Source organism: Apis florea, unplaced genomic scaffold (assembly GCF_048593485.1).
Source record: "Apis florea isolate Af1SG1 unplaced genomic scaffold, ASM4859348v1 contig_3326_pilon, whole genome shotgun sequence".
NCBI classification, from domain to species: Eukaryota; Metazoa; Arthropoda; class Insecta; order Hymenoptera; family Apidae; genus Apis; species Apis florea.
Genome location: NW_028256739.1, coordinates 58,275 through 80,094, shown reverse-complemented (window position 1 = coordinate 80,094; position 21,820 = coordinate 58,275). Strand labels below are relative to the sequence as shown.

At 45.7% G+C, this 21,820-nt stretch overlaps 1 protein-coding gene across 2 annotated transcripts in view; it reads left to right on the top strand.

Moving 5' to 3' along the window:
- LOC147657042 (MOXD1 homolog 2-like) overlaps positions 1-21,820 on the top strand; it is a 129,260-nt gene that overhangs the window by 61,221 nt on the left and 46,219 nt on the right. The window lies entirely within an intron of this gene.

Below are 21,820 nucleotides of genomic sequence, written 5' to 3'. Positions count from 1 at the left end.
ATAATATATATATATATATTGAAGTAGTCGAACGACACACATGAAGCTTCTCTTCCGGAGGAAATCAATGGGAACATATTCTCGTTTATCCGATGGATCGAGTTTCTTAAAGAGGAAGATCTGGCTCGAGTTCCTTTTTTCGACGACGATAAACCTACCTTTATTGCAAATTGGGCGAAGATATCTGGGAAAAATATATCGCGGCCCCCAATCGCGGTCCTTGCCTTTTCACGCGGGGCCCCCCTCCCGATCGAAATCGAGGGATCCGTTTAAATTCGAGGAAACCAGATACGGAAATCCTTTTCCCTCCGTTGCCCTTCGCTCGAAGCGCGTTGCTTCGTCGTCTCCCTCTCTGAACGTTCAATCAGACGGTGCCGGTGTCTGAAATGACTTTATCGCTAATTCATTTAACTTGGACCGCATCCTCTTAGGGTTGAAATTTCTCTGCCGCCTAGGGAAGTGGAGATCAACGGTAGCCCTCCTCCCCCTTGCGATACCTCGGTTAATTAGATGTGACTACACAAAAGGGAGAAAGGTGGAGAGAAATAGAGAGAGAGAGAGAGAGAGAGCCTCGGAAGAAGAAGGAACGAGTTGCGCGCCGTTAAACAGCCCGAAGCTGAGATTCCAAGCACGTTACTTATCGCAACGTGCCCTTCCATTTAAGCGCGAAATCGCGACGCAGGACGAGAAAGAGAGAGAGAGAGAGAGAGAGAGAGAGAGAGAGGATCTTTAAGAGAGCTTTAAATGGATTTCCATCTTGGCCCACCTACTTCCCATTAAGCCTCGCATCCACGCTCGAATCGTCGTGGAAAGATCGTCGAAACTTCTGCTTTTCGCCGTGAAATTACCGTTTCAGAGCTTCCGTTTAAATAGTTTACCAGGCACACCAGGTGGAAGAAGAAGTCGGCCTCGCTAATGTCCAAGCTAATTAGATATAATTAGGAGCGGCAGCTTTTTTCAGAAGCTTAACTCGACTCCGCTGCAACAAGGGAGGAGGAAAATTTTCCGTATCCGTTCGTTTTCGGCAGAAGGAGGGGGAGGAGGTTAACGGGGTAAGGATTTCATCCCAGTTATTCGACGAATCTTCGATCGTCCATCGAGACGAAAACTCGTCGCCCGCTATGACGAGGGCAGCCGGAAGCGGAGGATTCGCCTCGAATACTCGTTGCCGGCCGAACAGTCGACAGTTTAATGATCGATTTAAACGGATTTCCGGCATAGCCGCGCATTCAAATCTGCAGAATGCAATTAATGAACGCGCTTTGATCGATCTAACTGGATAATCTCGACCGCAATTTCACCGGGTCGGCCCGCCCTCCCCCTCACACAGAATTCCTTCTCCTTGGTCGTGCGATCGCGCGATTCGCACGCTCCCGTTTGTAATTGAGTTTCCCGAGGCCGAGGCCCGCAGGGCCAGCAATTGGCCAGGTTAAAACGAATTAGCGGGGGAGGTGGAGGGGACGAAACGCCGGTTTACTCTCCCGCCCCGTTTTGTCCCAATTCCCGATCCCGCTTTCTCAAGTATAATTGCCGGAAGCGGCGACGACCATACACACTGGCGCGCAAACACCGAGTACTCGTAACCTCGGGCTCGTCGAGGTTGGGGTTGCGCAGGGTTCAACTCTCTTTCGTTCTTTTTTTTCGCAGAACAGAGAAATGGAGAGAAGAAAAATATATATATATATAACGTGGAGGGAGAAAGAGAGAGGAAGAGAGAATCGGTGTGTAAGAAATTTATCGTTATTGCAGGATTATCGGTTATCCGTTTCCGTTGTTCGGCCACTTGGCGCGCGTTTCCATTTCTGAAGTTCACCTTCGAAGTTTATATCTCGGGGATAAAGATTCGTAGAATTTTAAGTACTCGAGAACAGAAGATTTTAGAAGCGGGTTATATTATTACGTCTGCATTTATTACGAAAGTGCGAAATAGCGAATCGATGAATTTAGGAATCGCGCTATTTCAAAATTGGGGACCAGGTTTTTTTTAAACAACTAATTTAATTAATACACATCCTCTTTCGTCCCGTTTCGTATCGTATCTGAATTCAAGGATAGGCTCAAGTCTCCCTTGCATCGAGCGTATCGATACGCGCAACGCGTCTCGATAATAATGATTATCGCAACATTAATTAAACCTCGTGTACCTTAAAGGGGCCATGATGTAACGAGACAGGGAGAGAGAGAGAGAGAGAGAGAGAGAAGCGTATATCGAAGGCATAATGGTGCTCGTTACGCGTGTCATCAGCCACGCGTTCTCCTATTATTAATTAGACAGATTTTGCGATTAATATCGGGGGGGGCGCACGTGTCGACCTCGCGCGATACACGTCCTTCCAAAATCCGTCTACCTCGAGAATTCTCTCCCCCTCTTCGAAACTCTCGTATTTTTTTCGGTTATAGGATAACGACGAATCGATTGCGTCAGGACAGAAAGCACGAAATTGCGATTGGCGCCTGGGGTTATGATTTCGATTCTTTTTTTCGCCCCCGTCCTTTTTCTCTCCCCGCAAACGAACGCACGCCGTACGCGTTGCGAAATATCGTAAACCGGTAGCTTGCAATTTTCGTTTCGGGCCGAAAACGTCGCCCGAGGGATTGGCAGTACAATCGGCGTCGACGCGCCAGAGATACTCTTTCGACGTGCCATCCTGATTTCGGATGTAAATCGCTCGTTACCACCCGGCCCGCGAGAATGGGCCTCCGCGATTTCGACGCCCTCCCCCCGTTTCGATCCTCGAGATACGATACGTCGTGGCGAGCGAGCGAGAAGAGGAAGAGGTGGAGGAGGGAAGAAAATAAATAAAAAAAAAAAGAAGGATTCGGTCGAATATCACGGGAGCAAGATATCCTACGGGTGGAGGGTTTCTTCTTCGTCTTCTTCTTCTTCGTAGCCTCGTATCGCTCGCCCCGATGAATTTTTCATCGGCAGCTTCCGTTAATGAGCGGCGAATTATTCTTGGAGGCTCCCATCGTATAAATACGATCTCCATATTTAATGAATTTCATAATTACGCGGCTTCCTATTGCTCGATCATCCTCGTCCGGTGTTAATGAGAAACGCGATATGCCGCGGCTGATAACGCGAATTTTTACAAAATCCAGCCCGGGCCCCGCGATGATAATTGCGGACGGACTGTGTATCCGATCTCCTCGAGGAATAGCAGTTTTCTTCCGAGCGGATTATTTAAATTGGACCCAGATATATATATACAATAAGAGAAAAGTATTAATTAATATTACGAATACGATCGCGAAAGTCTTCAAATAAAAGAAGAATCTACGAAATACGTTTCGATCTCACGTCGAAGAACCAATAAATTTGAAAACGTCCTATTATTATAGAAGTGGTAAACTTTTTTCTTGTTTATTTAAGAAGAAAAAAAATAATACGAGCTCGATCGATGACTCGTCAAAATTTGTTTTCCATCTTGTATATCTTTATTCTTTCACGTTTCATTTAACTGGGAAAAAGGAATGCGATAACGAAAGGGAACGAGGGCCACGCATAGATACCGATTTGATATCATTCATACGTCAACTTGTTAAACGAGCAACGCCCGGAAAGAACTACGGGAGCGTATCGAGGCTTGGAGCGCTGCGTGTAACGTTGCGTTACGTACAGTTTTGCGTTGCGGCTTGTTGTTGCGGCTTGTTGTTGCGGTTTCATGGGTCCGCCGATTATTAGGGGCCTCGATAGAAGTGGCGCGAGAATTTCCATCCGCACGAAACGGAGAAAAAAAAAAGAACGTGCTCGTTTTGTTTCTTAATTGTAATACGCATCACGGTATCTGCGGTGAAATTTTCGTCTGGAAGGGGAGCGAGCCATGGGAAAAAAAGGCTCGAGGGAACGTGTTATTTCGTATCGTTGCTTATTTTATGACAATTTGTTTCGTGTATGGGAACGTGGAGGAATCGTGAGAGAGACGATGGAAAATTTCAACGCGCGAAATGTGTCTCGGTTCTCGTTCTATCCTCGATCTTATAAGTATTTTTCGATATACGTAGAATTTCGATTCTCGAATCGAGCTTCTTACGATCGAAGTTTCTTTCATTTTTTAAGCATGTTTTTTTTTCGATGGATCGGCGACGAATTCGATCGACGAAAGAAGAATTTTTTCACCCACTCTTGGAAAAGAAAGAAAGAAAGAAAACAATTAAAACAACCAGTCGAAGAGGAGAAATTCCTATCGAAATGTGATTGAGTGATAATGATAAACGTGAACGTGTCGACGAGTAAATTAATCAACATCGTAAATCTTAAGTAACAAATGTTGATCGGATACATTGGACGATGGATCGTCTTCCAACAATATCTATCCCCATAACGGAGAAGAAAAATTATATCCACGGAAGAGAAATTTAACGATGTAAATATTTCGATACGGATTACGCTGTTTATCCGTTATATCCATTAAGCGCGAGAAGACCTCTTCCGATTTTCCAACGATGCTGCTGCGCTCGTAGCAACGCCCCCCGCCCCTGGATGGATGAAAAGTGGATCTCGCGAGAAGAAAGGAGAGAAAAGAAAGAAAAAAGGAAAAAAAAAGAGGGGGAGGGAAAAAAAGGGTTGAAAGTTCTCGCGCCGGGTTAACCGGCGCATAAAATCGAGTATCATGGTTCTGGAAGGTGGAAAAGCGGGGGGGTACGGTGTGTGGGTCCGGGGACATCGATCAATCGGTAAATTTTCACGACGCGTGACATCCTAAGGCGTTTTTGCCCGGTGTCGGATATTGGATTTCCGTAGCCGTGTACCGTTGTGCATACCTCCGCGGAGGCTGTGATGGCCCTGGGATAAAGAATCCTCCAGGATGGATTGGATCGTTCCAGTAACACGTTGCGATTGATTTTCGGGAACATGGCTTCGATCGACAGCGGACAAATTGGTTGAATTCGGTTCAAATTTTCCATCGATCCATCCACCCCTCTTCTCCCCGCTCTCTTATTTCCGCGTTCCCCAAACACGCCGAAAAGCGTGTACACGCTCCGGCGGACGAAGAAAAGGAAATACTCTTCCGTCCCTTGAAACCCTTCACTTCGAGTTCGAGATTTTTTTTTTTTTTTATTCGCACGCGATCGGTATATAAATCGTTCCACCACGGATCCAGCAGACTAATCGGTCTAATTTATACACGTACGCGTATGATCGATCGTGGAAAATTCGAAAAGAGGGTTATCGAACACGCGAGCATAGTATTTCATCCGACTCGGTTTGATCGTAAGAAAGTATGTATGTGGAAAGGTAAGGATCGTTCATCATGCTCGTTGTGATTTATGAGATTATGCGTAGAGTATTCTCACGAAAACGGTTTATTTAGTCGGTAAATAACTGCGCGTATATTCGAGTAGAATCCGATCGTGAAACTGGGAGATTAGTCGAGGTATATTAGTCGAGGCTTCGTCGAGAAAAAGGATATCGCGTTATTTTCTTTCTCGAATACGACGGTTGTTTTTTAACGAGCCTTCTGGATGAAAAAGATTGAGAGGGGGGGGGGGGAGTTCGAAATAATACGAGGATAAAATGTAAACCCCCGACGAGGGGTGAATCCTACTTTCGAAAACCGTGAGAGACAGAGAAAAAAATCCGGGATTAAAAGGGATGAGCTCCGAAAATGGTGCTTACAGGCGAACTTCAAATATTGGAGAGTGCTCTTACGGTTCGTGCCTTCGTATTCGGTGGGTGGAGACTACATCAAAGTTCTATCGTTCGCGTATAAATTTTCCAGATCGATCTTCCCTCCCTCCCCCTCTCAACCGACTCGAAAATAGAATTCCTCTTTAAAACCGAACGTTTCGGATAACCGAGGCGTGTAATATTCCACGATTGTATTCCGATTCGCCTGATTCGCGAGAACGTTTTCAACGTTATCGGTTTCCATCTGGTGGAATCTACTTGGCCAATCGAAGCGAAACACCTATACTACCTATATAATATCACGGAACAAACTTAAACCGTTCGAAACACCATCGATTTCCACGTTTTCTATGCCGGGTTCGTCGTTTAAAATTTGGCAAAGTCGAAAGTCCAAGATGCGAAAGATCGTTCCGTCCATTTTGATCCTCGCATTTCTTGGAAAGAAATTGTGAAAATCGCATTCGCTTCGAAACGTCCACTCGATCCCCCGATTTATTTGTTAAACGCGTTTTCTCTCGTCAGGTTTTCGCGCAACGTGTAAAGCAAAGGTTTCCGGATCGATAAATTCCCTCCGGTTTCAACATCCGGTTTTCACCCGGACGGGACTCGAAACGACTGGTTCACTGCGTTTTCGACCAAACGCGTCGGAGGGAAGACTTTTTCCTGCGAGTATATTTTACCGAGGAGCGTGTACGGCCAGCCGTTTGTCACGCTCCTGGTGATTTACACAATTACGCGGAGTACTGTTTGCTAACAGGATTGCGCATAGCGGTCGCAGACACGATGGGACCATGGGACCAAGCGTCGAGCCACCACTCTCGTTGGAACAGCCTCCTCGCGTTTTACCGCCACCGAATTCGTATTAGTTGCTGCGCGAGTAGATGGGGGGGCAGGGAAAGGGAGGAGAGAGGAGGCAAATGAGAGAGGAGGGAGGGAGGCTACCTACGTAGCAATTAAGGTAATGTCGCCTTGGGCGGTCCGGCGGCGAACGGTTTGCCTTCCTCTTCGTTTCCACGTCTATTTATCTAAAAACCGAACCTCTCCCGTCCAAACAAGCTTCAACAGCTTCGCTTTTAATATTAATTGAAATAATTGGGGAAACTGTTTTGCGAGACACCGCGACCCAACAACTCCCCGTCGCGTTCACAACTTTCCATTTCACCGTCCCGAATTCCGATTTCCAAGTGTCGAACTTGACTCTCTCTCGTTTTTAAACGCTTTTACTCTTGCGGTTTATCCTCCACTTCGTTTTCGGATAAAATGGCGGTCCAATATAGCTAGCCAATCGGTGGAAAAATTTTTCTTTAAAAATTTTTCCATTCCAGAAATATTTGCTCTCATTTGCAAATATTTTGTAGGGAAAGGGGGAGTTTTCTTGCTATCCCTCTCCCTCCTCTTTTTATATGACTCACGCGTAAAAAGGAGATGCTCTCGATTCTTTTTTCACCTCGACAACTTCTCGAGCGTCGAAGTTGAATCAATTCGGAAATCAAAGTTCCGATCGTTGCGATGCCGAAAACGTTTAACTCGTTCGTTCTTGCCGATCGCAATTTCAAATTACGAGTTCACCAGCCACGGAGGAATAATCGGTGGAAAATGATAATTTCATTGTTAAACCCGTGGCTCATCGCCGATCGATGGTACGGTTATAATCGGCGATTATGCACATTGCGCGGACGATTAATCGTTATTAGCCCGTTACAGGATCGCGATTTCCCTTGACCTTTGTTCCCTCGACGGTGTAATAGTCGAGCAATTTCACCGACGCAACTTTTCGAATATATTAACCGGGTCGTCGAAGATATTTGGGCTTCGCCATTATTCGACATCCCATCGTTCAAATTGTACAGAACGAAGGAGACAGAATATCTTGCTATTTTTTTTTCTATTTTTTTTATGAAAAAGTATCTTGGGTGAAAATTAGATAATTTAACGTTAATAATTTTTCTTTAACAGGTATAGGATACATATAGGAAAGCCATCATAATCTTTAATGCATGAAATATCTTATATAAAATAATAATTGAATGAAAAATTCAATTTAATCTCGTACAACTTTTCTCATCTTTCCTAAGTAAAGTAAAATTGTGCAAAAGTTAAATTAGAATATTTTCCAAATTAATAATAGTTTTTCATCGAAAGAATACCTTATCGAATTTTTAATGCATTAAAAATTTACTACATCTACCTGTAAAAAATGATTCAATTGTCGTCGATCAAATTATTTTATTCTCACTGAGAGGTATAAATAATATACACGCCAGCTTATTATTAAGAGTTGTCCTATTATTATTATTATTATTATTATTATTGCGATATTATTGTCGCATCGACGAGGCAAGCTTAACGATCCATCGCCGCGGTCATCGTTTAAAATAATTCCGTTTCAAAGAAGCGAGATCCAATTAACATAACACGAGGGAACAACTAGCCGAGTTCCTCTATCGGGAGAAACGTTTTCGGTTCCCTCGGTTACGCTCCTTTCACAACCAATATCCTTTTGATCATTTTCCTTGCGACTTAAGCACCCGGCAAACTATAAATGCAGGAAGATTATATCGGTGTATCCTGGCAACTGGCAATTAATGGGTTGGGGGGAGGGAGCACGGCTCGAAGAAGATATCTCAAAGAAAAACACTTTGAGATATGGAAATATTTTTAAAGCAACGTGTTTCTACGTCGAGCAACGAATTCTCTCCTTTGATACGATCCCTATCTACGCGCATCTCACGCATCTTTCATCGTCTAGAAATTTTTTTTTAGAAGAAATAACTATTATAGAAACACGCGGGTGATTTTCAAACTATTCTCAAAGTAAAACGATCCCTTCGAATTAGCATCAATCGATTCGTGAAACTAGACGTAAAACAAGAATGTTGCCAACTAAGATGGCTTTTCGAATTTCATCTCGTCGTAGGTTAAAAGCGGAGAAGGGGAAACGTATCGATGGGCTCATCCGTCCGTTTCTATCCTTGGCAAGGTGGTCTGCGGTTTATCCCTCATTACGTGCGATTCGTTTGCGGTGGGGGCGCTCGCGCGATTTCCTCTTCGTTCGTTTCGTTTTCGTTTCGATCCGCGGCGATTGCGTGGTTGCGCACCGCCATCCTCGTCCGCGGATCGCCGCCGCAGTTATTTATCGATTTGCAACTCGCCTCGAAGCACGCGATAACAAGGCTCGGAGGCTAAGAGGGTGCCGTGGACCACCTCGAGCTCGTTGCCGATTGCCACGTCGTACGTGTGTGTGTGTGTGTGTGCACCAGGGGGATGGTTGTCTGGTGTTGGAAGGCCAAAATACCTCGGTCGGTTTTTCACCGTGCGGAATGTTGCCGAGTTACTTGGAATATTGGATTCGGGGAGAAAGGACTGTTCCTCGATCCAGGAATAGTTTCCCCACTCGAACGAGTCAAAGATTCGCTGCAATTCTGGATTTTTAATTGTTGCAGTGACGAAGTGAAGGGGATACGATCCACTCGAGCGGATTGCCTTGTTTTTCATGTATCAAATATCAATCGAGAAAATACGTTTGGGAAGGGAATACTCGTCTCAAGGAATTCTCTGAGCGGTAATCACGACACGTCTAATCGACAAAGGCGTTAAGCCTCGAATCTTTTCCCCCATTGGACTCGTACACTCGTTTGCAGGTCGCTTCTTCCTCAACGGATTAACCACCTTAATGATGTTCATCGCGTGTGCGAACACGAGCCTCTCGATAGGTAGATACTTGAATCGTGGAGGCTCGTAGACCAGGATAATTGAAAAGAAACATGGAATACACGAAAACGCTCGGTTTTAATTTAATTTATACATCCCTCGAAATATCAATGTAAATGAAAACCATCGCCGCGGGTATCGATGAAATATGCATTTTATAAAATTGTACGAACTTTGGACGAATCGAAAGGTTTCTTTTCAAAAAGTGACAAAATTTCAACGGGAAGGTTCGAAAAAAGTCGAGAATCGACCGAACGATTCTCTCCACGGAAACGGAAGCATCCGAGGGAACGACACGCGTGTTTTGTCGTCGCGGGAATGGAAATGGCCCGACTTTTTATTTTTAAGGGGTGCACACCATTGACGAAAGTCTTTGTTCGCGAAACAACGATCCGGCGACGCGTTTAACGATCCACCTCGCCGTGATTGGGGCCCTGATGACGACCTCTCTCTATTGAACCTATTGGGAGAGGGAGGGGAGGAGTTAGGAGAGGGCGCCTTCGAAACGTATCGCCACAATTAAGCTCGCAATTATTCGCGTCGAAGACGTTTCCAGCCCCGGCTCCCCCGTTAATTTAATTTGCCTCGCGGGAGACGTTGCCGGAAGAAAAACGGCCGGCGAGATTGGAATCCACCGGCAATGAGGTATCGAGAATCCGTTTTTTAAACGCGTTTTATCGTCGTACCGTCCCGGAATATACGACGCGGCAAACTTTCGAACCGTAGATCGAATTGCCACGATAGATACGACCAATAAGAACAGCCCCGTCTAGAACATTCTAATTACGAATTACAGGGTTAACGTCCTCGACATCCGCTGAACTCCTTCTCGTCTCACACATTATACGTGTCTCTTTTCCAAAGCTGCGAAGCGATTTTAGACTTTTAAAAAGTCTTGGAATATCTTCTATCTCGTTTCTCTTCGAGAATTTCTTTTCTTTTCTTTTTTTATCGCATTTGTGAAAAATTCGAACGCGCAAAACTGTAGAGAAGAGAATGTAATTGTACATGTAATTACGATATAACGACGTTCGTGTAGTATGAATGGAGCAGTATTTGGCAGTAGTTCAGCCGGAAAGTGGAGTTTCGTTCCATACAAAGTTGCATGCAAAGAGAGAACTTACACAATTTCTCCTCCGTCTCTTTGTTACTCGATCGTTCCAAGGCGTATTTTTCTTTTTATCTTTTTAATACTTGGTACTCGTTAAAAGCTTTCGTATTCAACGAAGAAACGCGATCTCTTCGATCGAGCCGAATCGAGTCGGCGCATGATAAATCTCTCACGAGTCCTTCCCTTCAGCTCGACTTGTCGACTTCCTCTCTCATCACCGCGGCTCTCGTCACACGCAAGTTGCACACCACTTCCGGTGGAAGGGCGCAGGTGCGTGCACCGCGCGGGAACGAGCGGCCATTGCGTCGCGAGGAGGACAAAAGCGCAGCTGAAAAACGCATACGAGACTTGGCCAGGCTCCTTCTTTAACCAATCACGAGTCACGCAGGTATATATATATATACGGCCTATTTGCGAACTTGTTTAACATGTACGGAAACAGGGCGAGGGAAAAAGGGCGTGGTTCGCCATTATTTCGACGTCGAGGACGGGTCGAGCGAGAAGGAGACTTCTGAGAATCTTCGAAACCGCTGACCAGCGTGGAATTGGCGCGGCCATTGCGCGGAGTTGTGTTGCTCGGATGCGATAAGGATAACGATAAGAAAATGACGCGGTTGATTGCACGGTAGCTGAAGGCAGGAACTCGTTACTCGAACTCTTATGCTGTTATTTGTGATAGGATTATTACTCGATGCAGCTTCTTCGTCGACCGTGCACTACTTCCAAGTACTTGGCTCGGTACTCGATGTTTTTGTCGATTTTACGACTATGCGTCTTACACACGGGGATTACATTAACACAGGTGTTGTATCTCGTTCGAGGCGTTAAGCCTTTGGTAAAAGAGGGATTATATTTTTCAGGATACAAGGAAGATCGCAGGGGGGAGGGAGGGAGGGATTATCACCGACTTTGAAAGTTTCGAAGTATCAGAGTTTGAGATGTGGGAAAAGATTGTTACCACGCTTTCTTCGGCGAATCTTGGATACGTGAGAGAAACACTTGTAGCGCGGATCCAATATTGCGCGATGATCGAAGTTAGCCGGCCATCATCGATCAATGTCGCGCAACTTTCTCGCGCAACGTGTCCACCGGTGATTTCTTTTGGGTGTAAATTTTTTTTCCCCTCCGGCGTTAAGGTGACAAGTTCATTCAGAAGTAGTGGTAGAAAAAGATCGAGAAAAAAATTGTCGAACGATGGTCGATCGAATAAATTTTCACGTCAACGATATCATGAAGGATAAATTCGAATTGGTGAACCATCTTCTAACGTCGCACGAAGGAAATATATATATATACGAGTTGTAAGTTGTATCGTATGAAATACCTCGTGCACCGCCATCATCGCTTCCGGTCTGGGCTTCCCGCGAACCCAACCTCGCATTAAAGGGGATAACGCATTCGAGAACTTATCTCATAATATATTTACGCTTGCGTTGCCACGGTTATATATTATCCTGACCCCTCCGTTCCGTCCTTTCTCATCTTCTTCAACCCCCTCTCCTCCCGATACATTATGTATTCCGAACACGGTGTATCCCATGCACCGTTCCTGATCTCTTTCTTCCCCCCTTTTTTCCCGTCGAATCATTCGAATTTCATTCAGATCATCATTGCGAATCGCTGTAAATTGGTTTCTTCCAGAAGGGATCCTTCTTTTCTTTTCTCAAAGTATTCGAAAGAACGAGAGAGAAAAAAAAAAGAGAAGAAAAGAAACACGAAATACTTGTGCACTTACGGTTTCCACGAATATTAAATTCATATTTTTAAAAAAAGTGCAGTGAATCAACTCGCAACATACTAATGCGCACAATCGCGTGCGCGTCGTTGGTAGCAATTATGGTTCGCCACGAGATACGCGAGTCGCGCGTATAACACGCGTGAAATCCTCATCCGTAGCCATATCCTGTAACGACGCGCACCACACCGACACGCCACCTCTCCGGTGGCATCGATCTCTCTTTTCCGCTTACTCCAGATCCACTTTGCCTACTCTTTTATCTTCCCTCCCCCCGCTGATCCTACGTGGTTAAGAGTTGGATTACCCTTATGGTGCTCCGCGAAGCTAAATCACCTATTATGCATACGCCGGCACTTCTGCCAGCCTCGAAACGAAGACCTCGTCGAGTCGACTCGAGGTTAGAGCTCTCCGTTACCAGCTCTCCTCCTATCTTTTTCTCTTTCCCGCCGTGGAATCCTCCTCGCCTATTACTCCCTCATTTGCCCCGGGTCCATAGAAATGTAATTAAATCCCCTGAGCGGACGCGAAACGACGCGGCGACGCGAGCTACCCGGCTAACTGGCTCCCGTGGAAACCTGCTCGTGGGAAAATCGAGAGGGAGGGAAGGGCACTTTTGACAGGCGAGCGTTAATTAGCGCCACCAGGATCGACGACCTCATCATTTTTTTAAAGTTAATTGGGCAAGCCCCGCAATTAGAGCTCTGGATACGGAGGGACGATGGTTGGGGGAAGAAACGCATCAAACGCAAGGACGATCTTCCGTCTCACGGGACAAAGGGCTGTCGTGGTGCGCCTCTACCTTTGCAATCTTCTTGTATCTTCTTTTGGCTCCGCGCGTCCCCTGACGCGAGCAAACGGTTGACACACGCGCGCGCGCGCGCGCCATGGCACAGAGGGGAAATTAATTTCGCGTTTGCGAAAAGACGACTGGAAACTTGGCGTCAGAATTAATGCAAGACGCGGTTGCGAGCGCTACAAGCGTTGCTGAGGGAAACAAGTTTTGGAGGCGAACTGTGCGAGAATAAAAACATCAGGGCCATTAACGCGTGCCCGACTCCCCGGCACAGGTTTTCCTACGGTTTAAAATTAATTGCTCTCTTTCTCTCTCTTTTTCTCCACCTTGTGTGCCCATTTTCTGGCCGTCCATTGTTTCTTCTCGAGCTGTCGAGCGGCGAAACAACACTGGGCCCCGCTAAACTATTTTTCCTTTACCTCTGAACGTTTCGCGGTTGTTGAAAGAAATTGGAGAAGAGAGGGGAAGAGAAACGTTTCCGACCCGAAAACGGACTCGTCGCCATCCTCTTGACAACGGCTCGTGCCTTGAATGCCAAGGATAGTACAAAATAAGAAACTTAAAGAAAGCTTTTCACGCTCAGGAATAGAGTGAGAAATTCGTGCACGGAGCTAAACGAACGATGCATCGAGATTGAATTGTCATGGGAAAAAACATTGGGGAGAAGATCTTGTGTTCCCCTCCAGAGAGAAAGAGAAATTGCCACGCGTCCATCATAGCGTGGATGCAAGTTTTCCCTGCCCAAAGACGAACGAGCTCTGTCGAAGAAACAACAACTACTCTTTGGAAACGGATGATCTATGGGTGGAGTACAGTTCGATGCAATTGCGTTCCTCTACTTTCCATCGCTTGCGGAAAGTCGGTTTCCTTCTCCCGCTCTTATCTCTCTTTCCTTCTCTCCACCTTTCCGCAACCAACCAATCCGTTGTCCCGCGCATCTTCTTATCTTGTCCCGTGGAAATCTCTCTCGCCTCTTCTTCTTTCCTCGAGTTACCGAGAAACTTTATCCCTTCGCGCTGTCCCCTTCTCTCTCTCTCTCTCTCTCTCTCTCTCTCTCTCTCTCACACTTTCTCCCTTCACCCCCTCTCTACTCATCCTCGCGTTGGAAAGATAGCAGTGTCGATCTTTAGTCCGAGCGAACTTTACACTCGGTACATTATGAATATCGTGATTTCGCGAAGAAGTTATACGGTTCGGTCATTTTTAAAATGGAAAAGTACGGGAAAAGTGGGTCGCGGACTTAGAGTAACGTTTCGCCTGCTAGACCCACCCGCTCCGGAATCCTCTTATCGGCTTTCTCGTCTCTCGAGCACCTCTTCGATAGCACTCGCAACATATTTTACCTTTTCTATCGCCTTTCTTTTTTTTCCCTTTCTTCCTCCCTCCCCTTTTCAAGTGGCGTGTATTATTAATTAATTACGGACTTATCGATTCCGGGCAACGATTATCCGTTTCTCTTTTACACGGTTAAATACAACTCGTGACGCGAGTCGTTATATCGTAACACGAGAGGGTGGATATTAGACATAGGGGTGGTCATTTGTACCTTGTTTACATCCGAATTCGATTCGGTCCGCTATTAATTTAACTTTTTGTATCGTTCGTTCGTTCGTGTTTAATTACCGATATTAGTAGATAGCATCGGTAATAACTCATCGTCGTTGCACCTGGCGTGCAATTTCGTTCGTACGAGGGGTGGTATTTTGCGAACTGTAAAATGATGATCGGTGTGACGTTCGCTATTGATCGTTCCGTTATTAAAATATCTTTTTACTATTACAAAGAATTTTTATTTTTTTCACTTCTCTGTCACGTGCAAGATTAAAATAATCGCGTGAACGTAGAGATTGAGGAAGAATAAGGGGATTTCCAAGTCGATCTCGCTTTCCTCGTAGTCGTGGCGCGAGATATCATTACTTTGCATGCATTTCGACACGTGTTACATGTCTTTGCCCGATTAGCGTCCACGAATGAATAAACGCGTCGTACGCAAATAACTCTTACTTTTTAATGAAGCAAGGTTTCGCCGTTAACACGGACCGTGTTTAACCAGAGTTGTGTGTGGATTTGACAAGCCACGATGAAATGTGTCGCGTACACGGGTGTACAGATTTCCTTTACTCGATAAAATGCAGCTTAGAACGATAAAAAAAAAAATTTTTTTTTTCGCGATAAATGGAATGATTTAAGCGTGGTTCATTAACATGTACGATATAATTCGCTTTTCCCCGTCGTCGTTTTAATCTCTTTCAATTTATTTTGAGCGAAGTGGTAAAAATTTCTTTAATCCCTTATGAATATTTATAGTTTTATGTATGCATCGATATTTTTTAATTCATCTCGTTTTCTCTCTCTCTCTCTCTCTCTCTCTCTCTCTCTCTCTCTCTCTCTCTCTGTGTTCCGTTTTAAAGAAAGAAGGCAATAACACGTTTTTGACATTCGAAATGATCGTATAAAAGATTTGCTATTATTGCCTGTACTAATTCATCAGTTTTAAATGATGTATCGTTGTATACGTTGTTTATATTCTTTATTTCGAATTCGAAATAGATATTGATGAATCACACGGAATCATTAAATTGTGATATAGCGAGAATGGAAACGAGGTCAGGACTTAATGTGCGCATACGCATGGTGATTTAACTTTATATCATACGAGAAATAGGTGAAACCTATTTATTTCTATCACGAATATAAATTTCTATCCAGATTAAAGATCTGATGTATCTAACACTTCGGTTGCCATTATTGTCAATCGCAATATTCTCCATTCTCAATTTTACATTACCAATCAAGCAATTAATCGACGCACAATTAATCCTTTACACAACCGTTGAGCAATCGAATATAAGCCAATTCAGATCTTGCCTGACGCGAGGTCAAGAAATATATGGCATCATAGATTCAGTTTCCATTAACCTGGTCTTGCATTTTAGGTTGAGGTTTCTCCCATCAGCAGATCTTTGAAACGTTTAGGTGTTCAATCTCTTGATACATAGAGGAGGCAGTTTAGGAACACGTTTCAGCATCTCGGAGCGATATCTGATGATTTTACAGGCGTTAATTGGCACGTCTCGAGACTCTACTTGATCATCGCCAGGTATACACGATTCCTCCATTTTTTTTCTTTCCACCGGTGTCTTTGCTTCTTTTCTTCTTTTCGAGCATGGATCGAATGGCCGGTCAGACGACACCGTATCAGCTCGTTTAAAAAGTTTCGGACAGGGCTTACGGTTCCATCGATTCGACCGACGCACGCCTTTATACTGTTTTTAAGCATCCCTCCCGATAACACCGGAATCTGTTCAGAATTAAAAAGCGAACAGGGACAGCTTTATAATATTCCACGTCACGTTTATCTCCGGTGTCATCCGCAGAAATTACATTTCAACTTGCTCTTTAACGTATCACGTCAGATTTTTCAAGGGATCCTGACCGTGCCGATACAACGTTCCTTCTTTTTTCCCCGCCACCAGTTTCACAGATTCCTTTCACAACCGATCGTAAAAATTGGCTCGAAGCGAATTCGAACCAACCGTTTCTTCCATTTATTTCCTTCCAATCGTTCGAAGAAGGAACCACTGGTCAGCAGAATCCAATCGTTGTTCCTCTCAATATTACATAACGCCAGCAATTTTGAACAATAATTAACAAAATATATACTTCTGCCATGTTTGTGCAAAAACTCGAATGTTTAATAAAAAGCAAAAGTAAAAGAGTAGAGCGATACGAGTGAATGAAAACAAACGGCAAATGTATCGTGTAAGATATTTAATGCAAGTAGTTAACGGTCACTGTGGCGCTAGTGTCGCGTATGGTGTCCTCGCCCGTTTCATCGCCTGGCAACTCGTGCGTACGAGAGAACGGGACGTTGAAAAAAAGAAAGGAAAAGAGGAGGATCCATCGAGGAATGATTTCGCTTCACGGCCCATCGAGCGCCCCTTCCTCGAATAATTCCAACTCTTGCTTGCCGCCTTGTTTAATCCGCGATCTGCACACCCTCTCGCGCTATTTCGATTTCGGCCGCGCCACCGCTTCACGATTTATTTAACTTTAAGAGTAGTTGAACGGCGAAGTGGTGGCCGACCAGAACCACGCGCGGAACGAAGCTGGATGGAGGGAGAAAACTGAAGAGTTTCAACGGGGGCAACAAAGGACAGAGCATGACCGATTTTGGCGAGGAGGGAAGAGAATAGTTGGATGGATGGAAAAGCCCGACAGCAGGCCGTCCCCCCTACCTTCCCTTCTCCCTTCCTCTCTTCCCCCCCTCTCCCTCCTCTCTCTCTCTCTCTGACGTTCGAGGCGTCAATGTATAGGGAGAGGGGTCTACGTTCCAGGTTGATGCCAGTGGCGTTGGACGCAATTTGAGAGCAATCGACTGAACGACACGCCGCAAATCAAACCGGTCGTGTGTTAGCTAGGCTCACCTCCGACCTGCCCGCGTCCGCATCACCCCTCCACCACCCCCCGCGCGCAGCACAGCCCTCTCTCTGTCATCTATCGTGTGTCCTCTCCGACCCTTTCGACCCGCTCCACCCGATCGACCTCTACCGAGCTAACCTCGGCGCCAGAACGTCACCCTTTTCGTTTCGCGGCCCTCGAATGTGGACACTCTGTCGACGATTCGAGTCGACGATCTCTCTACGTGGCGCAGCGCAGCGATCCGACAGCTGCATCATCCGCCACCCGGCGCGCCATTACAACGCGCTGTTACTGTTAATTGAATCGATCGTTTCCAGATTGGCGGTCGCTCTGACCGTCACCGCAAAATCGGCGAAATCACGTCGCGCAACGTGGTGCAGCAAGGCGCGAGATAGTTCTCTGGGGATGGTATCTCTCGATCGCGGAACGGCGAGAGTGAACCGGTTAATCGAGAGGGAAACGTTCGATGTGCGTTTCAGAAGAAGCACGTGGAAGAAACGCTGCGTATCACGATTGAATTTCGAACGTTAAGCATTGTTATGTTCTCCGTACGAAAGATGATCGCACGTTTTTATCAACGCGTTATCATCTTTACTTCGTTTGTCCAAGAACCGAGACGAATGATCTGTCTTGCGAACGATAGACGTGGATGCTTTATCGTTTGTTTCTTTCTGTCGAACGAGAAATTGTTAAATTTTTTATTAATTTGTTCGTAGACGATTTCGTATCGCATCACTTTTCAAGCGGATCGAAATTTGTTTGTTCCTCTTTTTTCTTTTTATATGTAATAAGAAAGAAGGGAATTGCGCATATTTGGCAATCGGATTTATCCTGTCCCGGATAAAGTTTTCGCCCGAAATATCGGTCGACTATTAAAGAAACAATTATGAAGAATCGGGCACGGAACAAACCGGTTGACGAGCGGTTTGAAACTCGGCGCACAGTTCCCTCCACGAGCTTAGTTTGATTGTGGGTCGAACTTTGACTATTTGTATGACCTTATTTGAGGTTTCCGGTTCTTGGGATCGAAGTTTCCTGACGCTGTGCCGCGTTTCAAATGATTATGTTTTAGGAGACCGTGTACAATCCTCGCAAATTACTTCGTTGCTTGACCCAGTTTCGAAACGGGCGGAACACGGCTCGTTCTCGGATAGGAAATTCACATTTTCAGACGTTTTGTTTGTGTCTCAGTCATCCGGCGAGCAAGGAGGAAAGTGTATTTATCGATCTCGCGGACGGCGCGGTAAATATCGCACGATGTATTTACGCGTTCGCAATTGTGCAACGATCAACGAATTGGGGCGGATGAATTTGTTTAACGGGGATAAAAACCACGAGGTATATATATTTAATATTTTACATAAAACTACGAGACTTGGAAAGCAATTGTAGCTTGTTCCTTCCTCGTATCGCGTTCTCTTCTCGTGCATTCTTGAGAACGCAAAATTCTCGACTCCTTTTCCACCCTAAGGTTTTTGCCTACGTTTCTTCTTCGCGCAAACAAAGCACGGGATTTAAATCCAAATCTCTCGTTCGAAGATATTACATACGAGTCAAATTTCAATTTAATCCCGACCAATCGAGCCCCGTTGCATAATCGGGCGCGATTCGATCGATTCGGTTTCACCCTCTGAAAAAATCGAGAGAGAGAAGAAAAAACAACCAAAATACCCAATAACCGTTTAACATTATCCAATTAAAAATTCAGCTCTATCGCTGGGAACAGGAAAATTAAAAAAAAAAAAAAAAAAAAAAAAAAAAAAAAAAAGAGGAAAGCAAATTTCAAACAAACCGTTCAAACTACCGTTATCGTCAAATCGAATTTTCCCTCCTCCCGCCCCTCATTCAAACTTTTAAATTGCATTAACCGACGATCATTTCGAGACCACCCTAACGTTCCCCGTGGAGATAATGCCCGTGGAGGAGGGGGGGAGGATTACGCTCGTTCGATTTTAACGGTGAAAAAGCATTGTCGCGCGCTGGATCGGGCGCGAAAGAGGCGGGCGCGCTATCGATCCCGATTACACACGCGGAAAATTGCCGGCTCGACACCGCCACGCTGCTTGAACGGGCGCGCGCATTACGCCCCTCGTTAATTAAAACGATCGGTCGCGGGCCGATCCGCGCTGTGTTTCCGCTCGAAACGCGCGCGACGAAGAGGACTAATCGGCGGCGTCCATCCAGCCACGGTCCACGACGAGCGTTTTCCACGACACGGGCCGAGTTCGTGCGCGGCTGATCTCTCTGTGAAACGCTTAATTCTAACGCGCCGAGCGCGGAGAAACGAACGCGCTCGTCCGACACTTGCTAACCCGCCCTCGTTCCTCCCTCCCTCTCTCTCTCTCTCTCCCCCCCTGGATTTGCATCACGACCCCGTTCCAACGATTGTTACTGTTAATCGATTCGATTGCTTTCGAATTGACAGTCCTCTTGACAGTGTCCCGCTGATTTACAGGCGGATGTTTGCACACCGGACCGGACAAAAGAGATTTTCCACGTTCGCCCATCTGTTTTTCCTCTCCCCCCGCCGCGGATCCTCGATCCGAGAATCGCACACACACTCGCGCTCGCGTGCCGCTCATTGAATTTTTAATCGACAATGGAAATCGATTCGATCTCCTCTCGCGCTCGGCCTTTTCTCTCCCCCGTGTGTTTTTTTTTTCACAGGCCGCCATTACGCTTCGCGGTCACGAATTTTTCCCTTCCCCCACTTTGCTTCCTTCGACGCTTCCCTTCCTTCCTTCCTTCTTTCTCTTTCTCCCTCTTTTTTTCCTTCGTGCTCGCGATGCGCAGTTCCGCGTGTCCGCTCGATCCACTTTTTCCTTCCATCTCTGCGAATATCATTCGAATTCTTCCCTACCTGATCGCCGTTCCAATTCGTTCATCCTTCGAAGCAGAGATCGGGTCGATCGGTTCCTTTTTCATTCGAATCTCTTTTCTCTCGTCTTCAATCAATCCCCGCGAAACTCCTCTTCTTTTCCCATTGTTTCATTTATTCGCGCCGCGTTAAATCGCGTTGAATGCGCGTTCTATACCTATACCTCCCCCCTTCCCTCCTCCTTGCAATAAAGTGAAATTGATAACGGATAGAGGGAATTGAGGCAAAGGGAGGTGAATAATAACCGTTGATATCGGTCTCTCTGATTCTTGATAAATCGCTTTGATCGTCGAATTAAGATCAACGGCATCAATCATCCGTCCGCGGATCCGGTCGATCCGGTTTAGACGATTAATCTCTCTCTCTCTCTCTCTCTCTCGCTCTCTCTCTCTCTCGCTCTCTCTCTCTCTCTCGCTCTCTCGCTCTCTCGCGTTTAAACCAAAAGTCGGACGCGCTGGATCGTTCGGTTAGACGGAACGAATCGATCCAGCTGTGGAAATCGGTTTAACCCGATGTTTAACCCTAACCCTAAGCGAAATTTTCCTACGTAATTTCCGCGGGACGCGCGCCCCGTTTGTTTCCTGGCCTTTCTGGTAACCGGGGCGAAGTGGAGAAAAAGAGAGAGGGAGAGAGAGAGAGAGAGAGAGAGAGAGAGGGAGAGGGAGGATGGTAAAGAGGCTAATACGATTTTACGTGGGAAACGAGTGAAAATACCGGAGTGAACGTGCACACAGGGGCACACTTAAGCGCGATAAAACGGGTGAAATACAAGGAATGGAGGGCCGGTCGACGCTGGATGGCGTCGTGTAGTTGAATAAAAATGGTGGAAAAATAATTCGTCGTGTGGAAAGCGGGCGATTTATCGAATGAAATCAATGCTTGAGATATTCGTTATTATTATTATTGTTATTATACATTCGTCATACATTGCAAAATATTTTTCAAAAGTTATATATAACCAGAAATTCGTAATTCTTCGTAATGCGTGTAAATTTTTTCGTATTTACGAAAAATTATCTAAAATATCGTTAAAATATTTCCTTCGAGTTTCCGCCAAGTTTCGACGAATTTCTTCCCGTCATACACGTTGTGCTTTCGATGCTACAAAAGGCTTGGCAAGTGGGCCTGGTGCGTGTACGCGGTTAATGGTGGAGCTGCCGCTGTTGAAATATCGAAGGAAAATATGGCCGGGCCGTGGATGGCCCCGTAAAACTCCTAAATAGCAGCCTGACGATACAGCTGGAAACTCTCTCTGGATTACGAGGCTTCTCGTGTTCTCAGCGTTGAAAAACGTTAGGCATCGGTGTAAACGCAGTGCGGGCTGTCCGCGTTAAAATCGTCGAGATTAACGAGCGGCGAAAAAGCATCGCCGTTTCCGCGTAACGCCGGTTTTCCGCGTAAGGGATTCGAAGCACTTGCAATTACGGGGCTGCGGCTCGTAACGGAAGCTGTCCAACGAGGTTGCAAATTGGCAGGTTATAAAGATAGAATGCGCTCGAGAAGTTAACGATGATCGGGTGTAATGAATTTTAATC